This window comes from Aotus nancymaae, unplaced genomic scaffold (genome assembly GCF_030222135.1).
Source record: "Aotus nancymaae isolate 86718 unplaced genomic scaffold, 86718_ANA_hifiasm-v0.15.2.pri h1tg000012l, whole genome shotgun sequence".
In the NCBI taxonomy this organism is placed as follows: Eukaryota; Metazoa; Chordata; class Mammalia; order Primates; family Aotidae; genus Aotus; species Aotus nancymaae.
Genome location: NW_026988423.1, coordinates 23,936,882 through 23,953,672, shown reverse-complemented (window position 1 = coordinate 23,953,672; position 16,791 = coordinate 23,936,882). Strand labels below are relative to the sequence as shown.

At 49.6% G+C, this 16,791-nt stretch overlaps 1 non-coding gene across 1 annotated transcript; it reads left to right on the top strand.

Annotated features, from left to right (window-relative positions):
- Positions 1 to 9,537: 9,537 nt before the first annotated feature.
- Positions 9,538 to 9,667, top strand: LOC135274703 (small nucleolar RNA ACA64). Its single transcript, XR_010342480.1, has one exon. It is a non-coding gene; the product is annotated as a small nucleolar RNA ACA64 (small nucleolar RNA).
- The last annotated feature ends 7,124 nt before the right edge of the window (positions 9,668 to 16,791 follow it).

Genomic DNA, 16,791 nt, shown 5'->3' with positions numbered 1-16,791 from the left:
GTTGTCTGCTAACTCCAAGGATACTTAGCAGACTCCTTAGCAGACTTATCTTTCCACTGGTCACCTTTGCTGAATTTCCTACTTGGGTTGAATTCTCCATCTCTACTCTGGGCTCCTGAAAGTGTTCATCCCCCTTCACCCTGCTCTGAACACCACCTCGGAGTCCTTCATTTCCCAAAGCATCACTGTTAAGAAGCTGCAGTGTGCAGCAAACCTTTGCTGAGGCCTTGGGGTAGCAGTAGGAGCTACACTATAGTGCAGAGGAAGGAGTGCAGAAGCTAAAACTCCTCTGGCTTCTTCCTGTGCTTTCTCCCTGGCTGCTCTCAGGCCCTGCCCAGGTTATGGTTTGCTGTGTTGTGATGTGTTGCTGATGTTTTTATTTCCCCACCTGCATCCTCCCAGCAATGTCAAATCTTGGAGAATGTGCCCACCTCCCTTTCAAGATACTTGATCCCATCACCTGTACCATCTCCTCTTCAGGGATCCTACCTGTCCAGTGAACACTAGGTTGCTATTAATCAATCTTCCTGCAGCACTTGACGCCACTGGCCACTTCCTCCTCGCTGGGCCTCAGAGGCATTACTCTTTCCTATATTCTTTCTGTTTCCATCATAGCCTCCTCTCCTGTATACACAATGATTTCTAAATTTGTGTTTTCAGCCTGAACCTCTCCTGCAAAGTTCAGCCTTCAACTGCTTCCTGGGCCTGACAGTTCCTGGATATCCCACTGGTGCTTCCTACTCAATGTGTCCAAAATCAAAACTTGACAAACGTGCTGTGCCTGCACTGTGTGCCATTAACTGGCCAGTTTTTCACACCAAGAAGCATATAAAGGCCTTCTCAGAGTTGGCAGGCTCCTCTAAGAGAGTATTTCCATTCGTTTAAGACCAAGACCTCCCCTTTGAGTGATCTGAGACTCACTAATCCAAAGCCATCTTTAATGAGCCACAAGCCTTGACTCCCAGGAAACCCAGCTGGTAATCCTGCTTTGGGCAGTGACAAAGACTCCAACTGGCTTTGGGGAGGAAGTTTGAATTGTTTAACAATGTTAGTCCCAGGAATTGAGAAGAAAATAAGCCAGATATTGAGAGAGCTGAACACCTAGAAGCCCTATCTTTGCAGTATTTTCTAATGGAAGATGTAGTGTAAAGCCTCTGGCGGCAGTAACCAACTGCTGTTGTGCTAACCTCAGGGTTTTTGTTTTGCTCAGCGAAAGATTCCAGCTGGGACAATAGAAGGGATTTTTAGAGGCTATGAAGGGTTGAGGATTAAGAGATTGGAAAAAAACAGAAAAGAATGTCTAATTCAGGGGTTTTGTTTTGTGCTTTGTGTGTATTATGGCCCTCCCCATCATCTCCTCATCAAACATTCAGTAAAATCTATATTATTGCCATGGTTTTAGGTTATTGTTGCTGTTTTTTATTTTGTTTTTTAATTATGCAAATCATTTACAGCTTCCCAAAGTCAAAACTTTATAAAAAGGTACAGTCACAGAAGGTTTGCTTTCATCCTTGAACCCTCCACCCTGTTCCCTGCCAGTGCCACCCCAAGCTTCAGAGGACCCCACGCATCACAAACACAGCCAAAAAATGTCTCCATAAAGGAACACCTGGGGTCCTCTATCAGTCCGGATCCAGTGCTCATTACCGGTACGGAAAAGCCTATAGCCCCAAACATCAGCTCTGCAAACAACATGGTTCTGAACCCAAAGAAGCACTTCAGCTCTTCTGCATTTTTTTTTTTTTTGAGATAGAGTCTCACTCCATCAGCCAGACTGGAATGCAGTGGTGCAATCTCAGCTTACTGCAACCTTCACGTCCCAGGTTCAAGTGCTTCTTGTGCCTCAGCCTCCCCAGTAGCTGGGATTACAGGCATGCACCACCACACCCCACTAACTTTTGTATTTTTAGTAGAAACAGGGCTTTGCCATGTTGGCCTCAAGTGATCTGCCCACCTCAGCCTCCCAAAGCGCTGGGACTATAGACCTGAGCCACCACGCTGGATCTGTTCTGCACGTCTTATAACCCACATCCTGGAAACATGGTATCAAAAGGCCATGAAGATCTGTGGGTCGTTCAGGGAGGATATGAGCAGTCGAAGCACTTATGTAAGAAAAGGGATAAATTAACTGGTGAAATTCTTCTTGCTTTTCTTTCTGTTCCAACTTGTGATTCCAGAAGTACTTAGAAATTAATGCGGGGGCTGGATACGGTGGCTTACGCCTATAATCCCAACACTTTAGGCCTAGATGAGAGGATTGCTTGAGCCCAGGAGTTCAAGACCAGCCTAGGCAACATAACAAGACCTCATCTCCACAATCAAAAAAATAGCCGGGTATTGGCGTTATGACCTGCGCCTGTAGTCCCAGCTACTTGGGAGGCTGAGGTGAGAGAATTACTTGAACACAGTTTGAGGTTACAATGAGCTGATTGTGCCACTGCACTCCAGCCTGGGCAACAGAGTGAGAGCCTGAAAAAAAAAAAGAAAGAGAGAGAGAATGAAGAGAGAAAGAAAAAGAAATTAATGCAGTATGTGCAATGTGGCTGAGGAACATTTTTGAATATTAATTCCTATTTCTCTTTAAATTTGCATATGTAAATCTAGAAAAAACAAGCATGTGTATTTAACTAGCTTTATTCTAGTTTTGACTTAAGGAAAAACTAGTTTTCCCTAGTTTTGCACTAAGGGAAAAACCTACTTACAATTTGAATCACTGATTTAAAGGATTGTCAAGGACAAGTCTATGATAACAGCAATGACATGCTTAGTAAAGATAATACGGATGAACAAGCCAGAATTTTGGCCAAAACGCAAGAAGCATTTTTTTGGTGACATGTCCCCTGTATGACACATAGCTGAACTTGTTATTGGAAGATGCAGCCTAGGCCGGGCAAGGTGGCTCACGCCTGTAATCCTAGCACTTTGGGAAGCTGAGGCAAGCACATCACCTGAGGTCGAGTGTTCAAGACCCGCCAGACCAACATGGAGAAACTCCATCTCTACTAAAAATACGAAATTAGCTGGGTGTGGTAGCACATGCCTGTAATCCCAGCTACTTGGGAGGCTAAGGCAGGAGAATCATTTGAACCCGGGAGACAGAGGTTGTAGTGAGCCAAGATCACGCCACTGCCCAACCAGTACAAAACTCCATCTCAAAAAAAAAAAAAAAGAAGATGCAGCCTAATTGTGCTGATGATAATGGCATTTTTTGGAAAAATTAAAAGATCCTATACCATATTCTGAATGTGCCCAAAGATGAAACATCTTGGAAAGAAACATACCACATTTGACCTTACAACTACTCTTGGATACATGGTGGGAATGTTGACTAAATGCTATTAAAACAAGTCGATTTGCTGGGCGCAGTGGCTCATACCTGTAATCCCAGCACTTTGGGAGGCTGAGGTGGGTGGATCATAAGGTCAGGAGTTTGAGACCAGCCTGACCAACATGGTGAAACCCCATCTCTACTAAAAATACAAAAATTAGCTGGGCGTGGTGGTGTGTACCTGTAATCCCAGCTATTCAGGAGGCTGAGGCAGGAGAATCGCCTGAACCCGGGAGGCAAATGTTGTGATGAGCTGAGATCGAACCACTGCACTCCAGCCTGGTGACAGAGCAAGACTCTGTCTCAAAAAAACAAAAACAAAGACAAAAAACCAAGTTGATTTAATTTAGACAAGAAACTAGAAGGACTGGGCACTATGGCTCACACCTGGAATTCTATCACTTTGGGAGGCCAAGGCGGGCAGATGGCTTGAGCCCAGGAGTGCAAGACCAACCTGGGAAACATGGCAAAACCCCATCTCTACTAAAAATACAAAATATTAGCCAGGCGTGGTGGCATGTGCCTGTAGTCCCAGCTACTTGGGAGGCTGAGGTGGGGGAATCACCTGAGCCTGGGAAGTCAAGGCTGCAGTGAGCTGTGTTTGCACCACTTTACTCCAGCCTGGGCAACAGGGTTGAGCCCCTGTCAAGAAAGAAAGAAAAAGAGAGAGAGAGAAAGAGATAAAAGAGAGAGAGAGAAAGTGGGGAAGGGAGAGAGGGGGAGGGAAAGAAGGGAGTGAGGGAGAAACTAGAAGTATGAGTAGAGTTAAGAAGATTCACAATTAGCCAGGCGTGGTGGCGAGCGCCTGTAATCCCAGCTACTCAGGAGGCTGAGGCAGGAGAATTGCTTGAACCCAGGAGGCAGAGGTTGCAGTGAGTCAAGATCGCGTCATTGCACTACAGCCTGGACAACAAGAGTGAGACTCTGTCTCAAAAAGAAGAAATCACAAAGAGTAAATTATGGTCTCAAGTGGAAAATCAAATTACCCTTGCATGTGCACTACCCACGGGTATTTGTGATGGTCACTTGGTATGAGTAATACTGGTAAAAATGTAAACAAAAAACTGGTTGTTTTTTAAAAAAACAAATGATGAGTCAACATTGATACATTATTATGAATTGAAGTCCGTAGTTTTCATTGGGATTCACTATTGGTGGTGTACATTCTATGGGTTCTGACAAATGTTTAATGACGTATCCATCACACAGTGTTATAGAGAATAGTTTCATTGCCCTAAAAATCCTCTGTGCCATGCCTATTCATCCCTCCTTCCCCCCAGACTCCTGGCAACCACTGATCTTTTTACTGTTTCCACAATTTTACCTGTGCTAGAAAGTCATATAGTTGGAATCGTGCAGTATGTAGCCTTTTCAGATTGACTTTTTTTTTTTTGAGACGGAGTTTTGCTCTTGTTACCCAGGCTGGAGTGCAATGGTGTGATCTCGGCTCACCGCAACCTCCGCCTCCTGGGTTCAAGCAATTCTCCTGCCTCAGCCTCCCGAGTAGCTGGGACTACAGGCGCGCGCCACCACGCCCAGCTAATTTTTCTATTTTTAGTAGAGACGGGGTTTCACCATGTTGACCAGGATGGTCTCATATCTTGACCTCGTGATCCACCCGCCTCGGCCTCCCAAAGTGCTGGGATTATAGGCATGAGCCACCGCGCCCAGCAGATTGACTTCTTTCTCTTAGCAATATGGATTTAAGTTTCCTCCATGCCTTTACATGGTTTGATAGCCCGTTTCTTTTTAGCACTAAACAATATTCCATTGTTTGGATGTACTAGCTAATTTATCCACTCATCAACTGAATGGCATCTTGGTTGCTTTCAGGTTTGGGAATTATGAATAAGGTCTGCTATAAACATTCATGTGTATTCATGTGGACATAAGTTCCAGCTACTTGGGAGGCTAAGGTAGAAGAATCACTTGAACCCAGAAGGTGGAGGTTGCAGTGAGCCGAGATCATGCCACTGCACTTCAGCCCGGGTGACAGAGCAAGACTCCATCTCAAAAATAAAATGAAATAAGTCCAGGCGCGGTGGCTTACACCTGTAATCCCAGCACTTTGGGAGGCTGAGGTGGGTGGATCACAAGGTCACGAGTTTGAGACCAGCCTGGCCAATATGGTGAAATCCTGTGTCTAAGAAAAATAAAAATAAAAATAAATAAATAAAATAAAGACCTCAGAACAACTATTGTCTCAAGAAAGACCAATTAACTGGCTGGGCACAGTGGCTCAAGCCTGTAATCCCAGCACTTTGGGAGGCCAAGGCGGGCAGATCACGAGGTCAAGAGATTGAGACCATCCTGGCCAACATGGTGAAACCCCGTCTCTACTAAAAATACAAAAATTAGCTGGGTGTGGTGGCATGCACCTGTAGTCCCAGCCACTCGGGAGGCTGAGGCAGGAGAATTGCTTGAACCCGGGAGGCGGAGGTTGCAGTGAGCCGAGATTGTGCCACTGCACTCCAGCCTGGCACCTGGCGACAAAGTGAGACTCTGTCTCAAAAAAAGAAAAAAGAAAGACCAATTAATTTGGCATTACTGGCAATACAACATGAATTATGAGAAATATTTTATTATAACAACATGATTAAGGAATTTGCTGAAGTGAAGGCAAGTAAAATTTATGGAATAAGTATATAATAATTTATATGAATTGTTACTTTATTACTCATCTAAATATTGCTAGTTCATCATAAGCACACCCAGACAATAATATATGCAATAATTTGGATGTTTTGTTGACTTTGGATCATAAAAAAACCATAGCCTTGCTTTTTTTTTTTCTTTTTGAGACAGAGTCTGTCGCCCAGGCTGGAGTGCAATGGCAGGCTCTCAGCTCACTGCAACCCCTGCCTCCTGGATTCAAGTGATTCTCCTGCCTCAGCCCCCTGAGTAGCTGGGATTACAGGCAGGAACCAGCACACCCAGCTAATTTTTGTATTTTCAGTAGAGATGGGATTTCACCATGTTGGTCAGGCTGGTCTTGAACCCCTGACTTCAAGTGATCTACCCACTTCAGCCTCCCAAAGTGCTGGGATTATAGGCATCAGCCACAAAGCCCAGCCAGCTTTACATATTTTTAAGTTTTGTCATTGGAAGGTATATTTGTCAAGGTAGGAGGATAGAGCATACCAAACAGCTAGTTAGCTTTCAAATATTTCAGATATTTAGACGTATGATATGTGAGCCTTCATTTATACCCTGCCATAGCTCCACAAATACCATGAGGGTTGGAGGCTGCTCATTTTATCCCTCTTTAGGTAGCTATTTTAATTTGGTTCTTTTTTTGGTTTTGTTTTTGTTTTTTGAGATAGGTCTTGCTCTGTCATCCAGGCTAGAGTACAGTGACATGATCTTGTCTCACTGCAGCCTTGACTTCCCAGGCTCCAGGGATCCTCCCACCTCAGCCTCCTGAGTAGCTGGGATTACAGGAATGCACCCCCACACCCAGCTAATTTTTGGGATTTTTTTTGTTCTGTTTTTGGCAGAAATGGGCTTTCGTCATGTTATCCAGGCTAGTCTCAAACTCCTGGGGTCAAGCCAAGCACGCGCCTTGGCGGTCCACAGTGCTGAGATTACAGGTGTGAGTCATCTTGCCTGGCCATATACCTATCTCTCTCTCTTTTTTTTTTTTTTTTTAGACAGAGTTTTGCTGTTGTAGCCTAGGCTGGAGTGCAGTGGCGCAATCTCAGCTCACCGTAACCTCTGCCTCCTGGGTTCAAGCGATTCTCCTGCCTCAGCCTTCCAAGTAGCTGAGATTACGGGCTTGTGCCACCACATCTGGCTTATTTTGTATTTTTAGTCAAGATGGGGTTTCTTCATGTTGGTCAGGCTGATCTGGAACTCTTGACCTCAGGTGATTCACCTGCCTTGTGTAATCCCAAAGTGCTGGGATTACAGTCATGAGCCACTGCACCCAGCCATACCTATCTTTTTAATTTAAAATCATGTTCCGTAAACACGGTAAAGAATAGCCTTCCCTTCTCATTTATTTGTTTATGGATATCTTTTTATTATCAGTTTGGAGTCATGGATTCCTATTTTATTCAATGGGTTTTATTTCATTATAGTCCATATTAGTGGATAGAGATTGTCCTTATTCTTTTTTTTTTGAGACAGAGTCTCACTCTGTTGATTCTGTTGCCCAGGCTGGAGTGCAGTGGCTTGATGTCAGCTCACTGGAACCTCCGCCTGCCAGGTTCAGCTGATTCTCATGGCTCAACCTCCCAAGTAGCTGGGACCACAGACACACACCACTATGCCCAGCTAATTAATGTATTTTTAGTAAAGAGAGGCTTTCATCATGTTGACCAGGCTAGTCTCGAACTCCTGACTGCAAGTGATCCATCCCCCTCAGCCTCCCAAAGTGTTGGGATTACAGGCGTGAGCCACCACACCCGGCCTGTCCTCATTCTTTTAACAGCTGCATAGTACTCCACTGCGTGGATTTGGTTCAAGGATTGTTTTTAGTGGATTCAGTGAAGTGCTGTATCCCACCTCCAAGGGGCTGCCAAGGGATCTCAGTCACATGTGGATGACATGAGAGAAGAGCCCTCTCACTTAAATTATTGCTGTCAGGTGTGTAAATAAAAAAAGAAAAGAAAAGAAAAAAAGAGAAGAGCCCCTCTCCCCACGCTTCTCTCTCATTCTGCTGTGGGACTATTATGATGAAATGAACTGGTTTGTTGGAGGTAAAATAAGGCCACACTCTCGGTGCGGGAGGCAGGCTCGCCAGAAGGGATTGGCTGTTTTCAACCTCATCACCCAAGGGAGAGAAGGGATCTGGGAAGGGAAATGGAACTTTAGTAAGAGGGGCCTTTTGTTCTGTCCCTCTGGGGCATGAGCTCTAATGGATTTAAAGTCACTTGTGGTTGCTCCCCTGCTTAACACCATTTATACACAGCCTGTTGCTCTGAATAATTGACCGTGGCTTACAAATCCTTTGTAATCTGGCCTCATCCTTCACTAACCTCAGCCTTCCCTTGAAGAATATTTACCAACTACTAGCAGCCCCCTGCACATAACAAGCTCCATCACACTTCAGACAGCACAGCCCACCCTCATTTACCTGGTTACTTCCTATTCATTGCTTAAAATGCAGCTAGGCATCAACTCTTCCAAGAAACCTTTCATCACCTCAGGCTGGGTTAAGTAACTGTTTTATATGCATATTTGCACCCTGGTATGCAGCTCTTAGTGTTATATATATATATACACATTTAATTTTTTAGACAGAGTCTTGCTCTGTCACCCAGACTGGAGTGCAATGGCACGATCTGGGCTCACTGCAACCTCCATCTCCTGGTTTCAAGCAATTCTCCTGCCTCAGCCTTCCAAGTAGCTGGGATTACAGGCATGTGCCACCACGCCCAGCTAATTTTTGTATTTTTAGTAGAGACCGAGTTTCACCATGTTGTCCAGGCTGGTCTCTAACTCCTGACCTCAGGTGATCCACCTGCCTCAGCCTCCCAAAGTGCTGGGATTACAGTCATGAGCCACAACTCCCAGCCCCATGTTATAATTATTTATTTGTCTGTCAACCTCACGAGGAGACTGTATATTTCTCAAGCATGTGAGAAATGTTTTAGTCATCTTCCTGTCTCCAGCCCCATCCGCCGGCTTAGTTCCTGACCAGTGTGCTGTATCCCAAATCACAATACACATATGCACAGAGTTATGAGACAGAGAAGGGAACTACGATGCCCCTTTTCTCTTGACCTCAAACCCTCTCTGCCCGCCTATTATCCCTAGTTGTGTTGCAAGTCTGTCATTACCCAGGATAAAGTGAAATAGGACCCAAGAGTCAGGCTTCTGCTTTTCAGTCTCCCATCCTCCCACCTGCTCTGTAAGATGAGAAAACAATTCAAACTAGCGGCACCAGGGGGCGCTCTCAGGCCAAGAAGAATTCAAGAAACCATAGTAAACCTAAATTCCAATGTCACATCGTTTTTCCATTGCTCAAGAACCTGCAGTGGCTCCCCATTGCCCATTCTATCTTAAGCTGTTTCCCTATAACCTAAGCCCATCTAATCTGCCCAAGCTCCCACGTGCATGCACTCTCTACCATGCCGAATCTCTACTTAGCAACTCACAAGAATGGTGCCAAGGGGTGGTGGTATAGCTAAACCTAGCCTCCTCTCCACTGAGGTAGGTCTGGCTGCGTTGGCCGCCCGCATTCTTCTGGTGATTGGGAGCCCGGCGTCGGATGAAAAACACCCCTGGCTTTGCCGGTGGCCACGGATGAGATTCAGTGCCCAGAGCTTCCAGGGGCCTCAGCTCACCATGCACTGCCCCGTGTGCAGCAGTGAAACCTGACAGGCGCTGTGTAAAAATAAATACATAAATAAAGCTATCCTCAATGCACTCCAAGTAAATGGATACTGGAAATGAAAGTAGTGGACTAGGCCCGGCAGGGTGGCCCACACCTGTAATCCCAGCACTTTGGGAGGCTGAGGAGGGCCAATCACTTGAGGCCAGGAGTTTGAGACCAGCCTGGCCAACATGGTGAAATCCTGTCTCTACTAAAAATACAAAAATTAACTGAGTGTGGTGGTGAGCCTGTAATTCCAGCACTCAGAGGCTGAGGCAGAAGAATCGCTTGAACCCGGGAGGCAGAGGTTACAGTGAGCCGAGATCGAACCACTGCACTCAAGCCTGGTGACTGAGACCCTGTCTTAAAAAAAAAAAAAGAAAGAAAGAAAGAAAAAGAAAGAAGTGGGCTTGCTATGGCAATATAATCTCAAGACAAGTCACCTAGCCTCCCCACCAACTCCATCTTCTAGCCGATGACTGCTCTGACACTCTCTGATAGGGAAATTCTGTAGTTGTTCATATATGTGCCCCTTTCGTCCATATATGTGTCCCATCACTCTCTTTTTGCTTGTGTCATTTCCCCTGTCTCAAAAGATCATTTCTCACTCCTCCCTATCTAAACCTGACCTTTCATTGAAGTCTTCGCATTTCCGGAAAGACTTTCCCAGCCAGCACAGTCCACACTGACACTCCCTTTTCTGAATCCCAGTCACACTTCCTGTCTCTACCACACAACTGAGCTCTTAATCTGGCTGTAATTATTACACATAGACTATACAGGTTTTGGAGTTCATTAGATAAAACTTGGTTCAAATCTTAGTTCCTTGGAGTGATGACAAAATTCTGGAACTCCATAATGGTGATAATTGCACAACACTGTGAATGTGCTTAATACCACAGAACTCTGACATTTAAATTGGTTAAAATTCTGTTATGTGCATTTAAAAAAAATTTTTTTTTAAATAAAATAGAGACTGGGTTTCACCACATTGGCCAGGATGGTTTTGATCTCCTCACCTTGTAATCTACCTACCTCGGCCTCCTAAAGTGCTGGGATTACAGGCATGACCCACCGCGCCTGGCCTGTTATGTGCATTTTACCACAATTATTTATTTGTTTATTTTTGGAGATGAAGGTCTCCATATGTTGCACAGGCTGGCCTTGAACTACTGGGTTCAAACAATCCTCCTACCTCAGCCTCCCGAGTTCTGGGACCACAGGTACACACCACTATGCCAGCTGTTACTATATACTTTTTTTTTTTTTAAAGACGGCAGTCTCACTCTGTTGCCCAGGCTGGAGTGCAGAGGCACAATCTCGGCTCACTGCAACCTCCGCCTCCCAGGTTCAAGCAATTTTTCGGCCTCAGCTTCCCAAGTAGCTGGGACTACAGGCCCAAGCCACCAAGCTCGGCTAATTGTTGTATTTTTAGTAGACGGGGTTTCACTATGCTGGCTAAGCTGGTCTCCTGACTTCGTGATCCGCCAGCCCAGCTTCCCAAAGAGCTGGGATTACAGGGGTGAGCCACCATGCCCAACCTGTTATCACAGTTTTTAAAAATGTTGTTCCGTTATTCAGAGGCTATGTCACTTTAGGTCATGCAACTGTTTGTGCTTCGGTTTCCTCTTTTTGTTGCTGTAAAAATCGAGATAAACATTGGTCATGAAAATGACCCTTAAGCGAAAGGTCTAAATTGCAGAGCACTGTATACATGTTGAGTATGAGTAGCTTCTTCCCTCATCAGATCACTGCAGCCTCCGCAACAGTCGCTGGCCAGGGCACTTGTCCAAGAGCAGCTAAGTAGCAGGACTGTCGCAGAAACCAATGCCTTCATGAAGCTTACAAGTGCCAGAGACCAAAGCCAAAGGAGTAGCTTCCAGCAGGACAGGGAAGGGAAGATGCCATGGGAGGGTGCATCTACCATCTGACTGAACTACTGTGGGGCTTTTCTGTGGCGCCAAAACCTGGTTGTTTCCTTTCTGCTTTTCAAATTCCCTTTAAAGCAGGAACAGCCACAAACCTCTCGAACACCGAACTGGGAAGGAAGTGGTGATTTATTCAGCCGGGAGCTGGGCAGGTCTGAACACCCCAAATAGCTGAGTCCCGAACAAAGAAAATCCCTGCCCTTATAAAGGCTTACAACTCGGCCGGGCGCGGTGGCTCACGCCTGTAATCCCAGCACTTTGGGAGGCCGAGGCGAGGGGATCACGAGGTCAGGAGTTCGAGACCATCCTGATCAACATGGTGAAACCCCGTCTCTACTAAAAAATACAAACATTAGCCGGGCGTGGTGGCGCATGCTTGTAGTCACAGCTACTCGGGAGGCTGAGGCGGAAGAATCATTTGAACCGGGAGGCGGAGGTTGCAGTGAGCCGAGATGGCGCCACTGCGCCCTGGTGTCGGAGCGAGACACCATCTCAAAAATAAAAATAAATAAATAAAAATAATAAAGGCTTACAACTGTAGAAAGTACATGTGAAAGGGTCTTGGTCCATGGAGTAGGCGTGGGGTATCTGGCTTAAGGTAGGGGGTTGATCCTGTTTAAGTGAAAACAGACTTCCGGAAAGATTCCTCCATACCATGCCTGCGATCTACAGGAGGGCGATTAAAGGTGGCGCCTGGTCTACCAGCCTTTACTTCTCTTATTAAAATGCAATATGAAAGTCAAGGGGGAGGTGGTCTTATATGCTTACGGGTGATTAAGGGTCTCTTTCCTCACCTTGAAGCCCTGCTGCTGAGATGTGGGGAGACGGCAGCAGGTGGGTCCCTCATCTTGCCTTTTTTTTTTTTTTCTCAGAGTCTTGCTCTGTTGCCCAGGCTGGAGTGCGGTGGCACAATCTTGGCTCACTGCAACCTCTGACTCCTGACTCCTGGGTTCAAACCATTCTCTTGCCTCAGCCTCCTGAGTAGCTGGTGTTACAGGCATGTGCCACCATGCCCGGCTAATTTTTGTAGTTTTAGTAGAGATGGGGTTTCACCATGTTGATAAGGCTGGTCTTGAACTCCTGACCTCAAGTGATCCACGTGCCTTGGCCTTCCAAACTGCTGGGATTACAGGCATGAGCCACCGCGCCCAGGCTTCTTGCCTTTCCTCTTCTTTCTTCCTTTTTTTTTTTTTATTGAGACCGAGTGCAATGGTGCCGTCTTGCTCACGGCAACCTCCGCCTCCTGGGTTCAAGTAATTCTCCTGCCTCAGCCTCCCGAGTAGCTGAGATTACAGAGGCGCCCCACCACGCCCGGCTAATTTTCGTATTTTTAGTAGAGACGGGATTTCACTATGTTGGCCAGGATGGTCCCAATCTCTTGACCTCGTGATCCGCCCGCCTCCCGAAGTGCTGGGATTACAGGCGTGAGCCACCGCGCCGGGCCTCTTTCCTCCCTTCTCTACTCCGAGCTCCAAGATCAGCCCTGGCAGCAGCAGTAAGGGTCCCAGGCCTCGCCTGGGTGGGATGGAACAAGGCTCTCCTTCTCCCGGGTTCCCCCAGGGTTGCTCGCAGCGCCGAGTGGCAGGGAAGAGGAACTGCAGGACCGTCCTCCTGGGAGAAGAGGGGCCAGGAGACCGCAACATGGCGCCCCCAGGTTTCCCACAGGCCCCCTCCTGTAGACCAGCTGGCCTTTCCTCAGGGACGACTCAAAGTCCAATTTGAAGAGCTCTCTGGGGACATTCCTCTCCCCGGGTGGTGGTATTCTGGGGAGCGGATGTGAATTTTCCTGAAGGGGAGAGGTGTAAACTCCCAGCATCCTGCTACCACCCCCAGCCCCCAATCACCCTTCATTCCCCAAGTGCAGGCTGGGGGCAGAGGAGTGGGAAGGGGATTAGGTGCTAGGACCGGGGAAGCGAGACCCAGGGTGTCGCAGCTGACAGCAGCGGGGCCCGCATCGCTCGAGGGAGACCGAGCTGCGCCCCCGCGGCGCCGACGCTGCCATCTGGCTGAAGGGCCCCACGCTTTCCTTGACCAGAGGTCACGGCCTCACTGCCCACCCAGAAGGCAGCCCCGAGACGCCCCCTGCGGCCTGGGTTTTCTCCACCCTGTCCCCGCGCCCACCCCGCGCCCACCCCAGCGGCTGCACCGCTTTGTACAAAGGACGGCTGGGCCGACGGAAGCACTGCGCGGGCCTGCGCTGGGTCCGGCCTGGAGACCGGATCCGGGGCTTCCGGAAAGCCCCAGGGTCCCCGCGCACCCACCGGCCCGCGGCCGCTTGAGCATTTATGGTAATGTTTGGGTTGGAGCGAGCGGCCGGATCCCCGCCCCCTGCCTCCGCCGGGCGGGACCTCGGAGCCGGCTCCTGGGGAGCTTAGCGCCGGCGCCTTCCCGCCGCGGCCAGGTCCCCCGGGCGGAGGCCCTGGGTGCCGGAGGGCTGAGGGCCGGCAGGTGGGCTGGCCCCGTGCGGAGGCTCCTAGGGCCGGAGGGTACCAGAGGGACAGTCTCCAGTCGGTCGGAGGAGAGGTCTGCGGGGTTGAGGGCTCCGATGGGAGGGCTATGATGCCCCTCAACCAACCCCACCCACCCACTGCTGCCCACCCAACCTCCGCCTCTGGCTTAAGAGTCCATCATTCCCAGGAAGAGTCCCAATGCCTCCACATCCTCTTTCTCCTGCTCTCCCCCAACTCCCTGGCAGGGAAGGGGCCGAGGGAAGAGGCCAGCAGCTCCCAGGGGAGTCGTCGGAATGCTGGGAGCCTGGGAACAGACCCTGCGGTCCCTGGGAAAGACAGGCTGTGGGAATCCCACCGTCTGCCCCCTCCCCAGGATGGGCCACCGGATGTCAGAGACCCCAGTTCCCCAACAGGGGGCTTTGTGAGGGTAGGCCCCGCCCCCCAGTCCAAGCCCCAGCCGGCTCGACCCCAGAGTTCAGTAGGCCAGCTGTGACGAAGTCAGCCCTCCCCCGCTCTCCGCCCTCCACCCCCTGCTCGTTCCAACATAATCCACGCCATTGTGCCCGTTGCCCCCTCCCCCTGCTCCCCGTCTCTAGACCCCTGTACAATGGGGCCTTTGCAGCCTCTAGAATGGAGATGAACTCACGGTTTTTCCAAGTTTAAAAATAGCCCCCCCATCCCCCAGAAGGACACCCTCCCTCTCTCCCATGGTGTTGTGGGTGCACCTCCATCCCGGCTGTGCCCTGGGTCAGGTGCGAAGGACATGGGTGAGACAGCGTCCGGCGGGAGTGGGGCTGCTTCCCCCCTTATCTTCCACCCACCCCCCAGTACAGTATCCGGTTTCCTGCCCCCTACCCTCCTCCACCCTGTTTTTACTCCTTCAGTACAATCTTCTACTCACACCCCCATTCTGGAAAAATTCTCCAACTTCCCCCCGGAAGACCCAGGCCAGATCCTATTCTCTGGCCTGGCCAGGGGGTTCCCCAGCCTTGACAACTGCCAAGACTGTTGGGACGCCCCCACCCCCATGTCCTCAATGCAGCTGCAAACACCTCTTTATCAGCTTCCTTCCTCGACCCAGCCCACCTTTCTCATATCCTTCTGGTCAAGGCCCCTGGATTCAGAAGGGTGGGTCGGAAGTCACTAAGTTCCCCATGCAGGAGCCGAGAGAGGACTCCAGTCTTCCCTCTTTGTGACTTCTGGGAACAGGTCCATCCTTGTCTTTTTGCCTCCAACTCCCCAGGGTGCCACTTCTCCTTACTGTGAGCTGAAAAGCTCCACCCACCCAGAAGACTATGGCTGAGCAGCCCAACTAGGACTCCACTCCACCTGGCCTCAGTTTCTCCACCGTGGTCAGACCTATACCAGAAACATGCAGAGGCCATTACTCGCAGGGGGGTCGCCTCACGTCTGAGGGGCCTGGGTCTACCATGGGGCTGGAGGAAAGCAGCCTTTTTGCCCGCTCCCCACAGAGGGAAAAAAGAAGAATTAAGAACTCGCCCCCCAGGGCCTCTTCTAGCTCTGGCCTACATCTGAGCCAGGCTCTTCCAACCCAGTTGCAGTGCTGGGTCTCTGCTGGGCGGAAGGCATGGCCACCTCCTCCAGCTCCCTTCTGCTGGGCGTCAGTCCTGTCCTGCTGGGCGTCAGCCCCTTTTCTCTCCTGCTGCTGCTGGAGTGCTAGCTCCCGCCTCTAAGAGGAGCTGAGGGCTGATCCCCTTCACCTTCCACTCCCTCCACCCTGCTCCCTGCCTCCACTCCTGGTCCTCTCCCAGGTCCTGACCTCGGAGGTCAGGGAATCCCAAAGTGCTCCTCTCAAGACACCATCCCAAAGCTATCTGTCCCCTAAGGCTACAACCCCCTCCCGAGCAGCCTAGACAGCTCCAGACTACTGGCTTCCTTAAAGGACAGTCTTCTGTGCTTGTTTGGTGGGGCCATGCAGGGGAGGGGATGTCAGCCTGGGTTCTAACCTCATTTCCCTTTCACTGCAGAGACAAATCCTCCACCCCCACCTGGCTTCAGTCTCCAGCGGAAGAAGAATTCAGAACTGACTGTCCTTGGTGGTTAGCTGGCTTTCTTTTCAGGCCAGAGAGGCGAATGATTAGTTAATGGTGTTAAGTGAAGGAAGGGGGTTGGGCAGGGAAGCCAGCTCCATGCCCAGCCCTGGCCTGCCAGGGCACACAGCATCCTTCAGCCATTCCCACTCCAGCCCAGCAGACAAAACATTCTCATCCATTCAGCTCTGGGCCCACGGCCAGTCCATACATTCACTCTAGAGGGGGAGCCAGGGTCCTCCCCTTGTTTTCCCTGAAGGCTCCAGGCTGCAGGCTCCAGGACCCTGGCCTGGTGGGCCTGGGCTTTGCATGGCCTCTGGCTGAAGACCAATGGCCATGGAGGAGGGGTCGGCAAAGCTCTGAAAGACAAAGCTGATGTGGTTTGCCAGTCATCTCTGCGTCATCAAAACGCCACCCTGGAGCATGCTCTCAAGTCATCTGGCCATCTCCAGGGTTTGCTGCCTCACCCTCCACATCCCCCAGCCAGCAAAGGGGTGGCCCTGGGCAACAGACCTCCACCCAAATCTAGGCCCCTATTTGGCAGTCCCTGTTGAAGGCACCCCAGCAGATGTGGACCCCTTTTCTGAGGCCAAGCTGCTGGGGTCTCTGTGAGGCAAGAGTCCCTTCCCCCCAGAGCAGAGGTCAGAAGACCCAGGGAGAAGTCGGAGTTTGGGGAGAAGGGTAGGGCTGCCCACCCAAGCAGAGCTGATTTGAT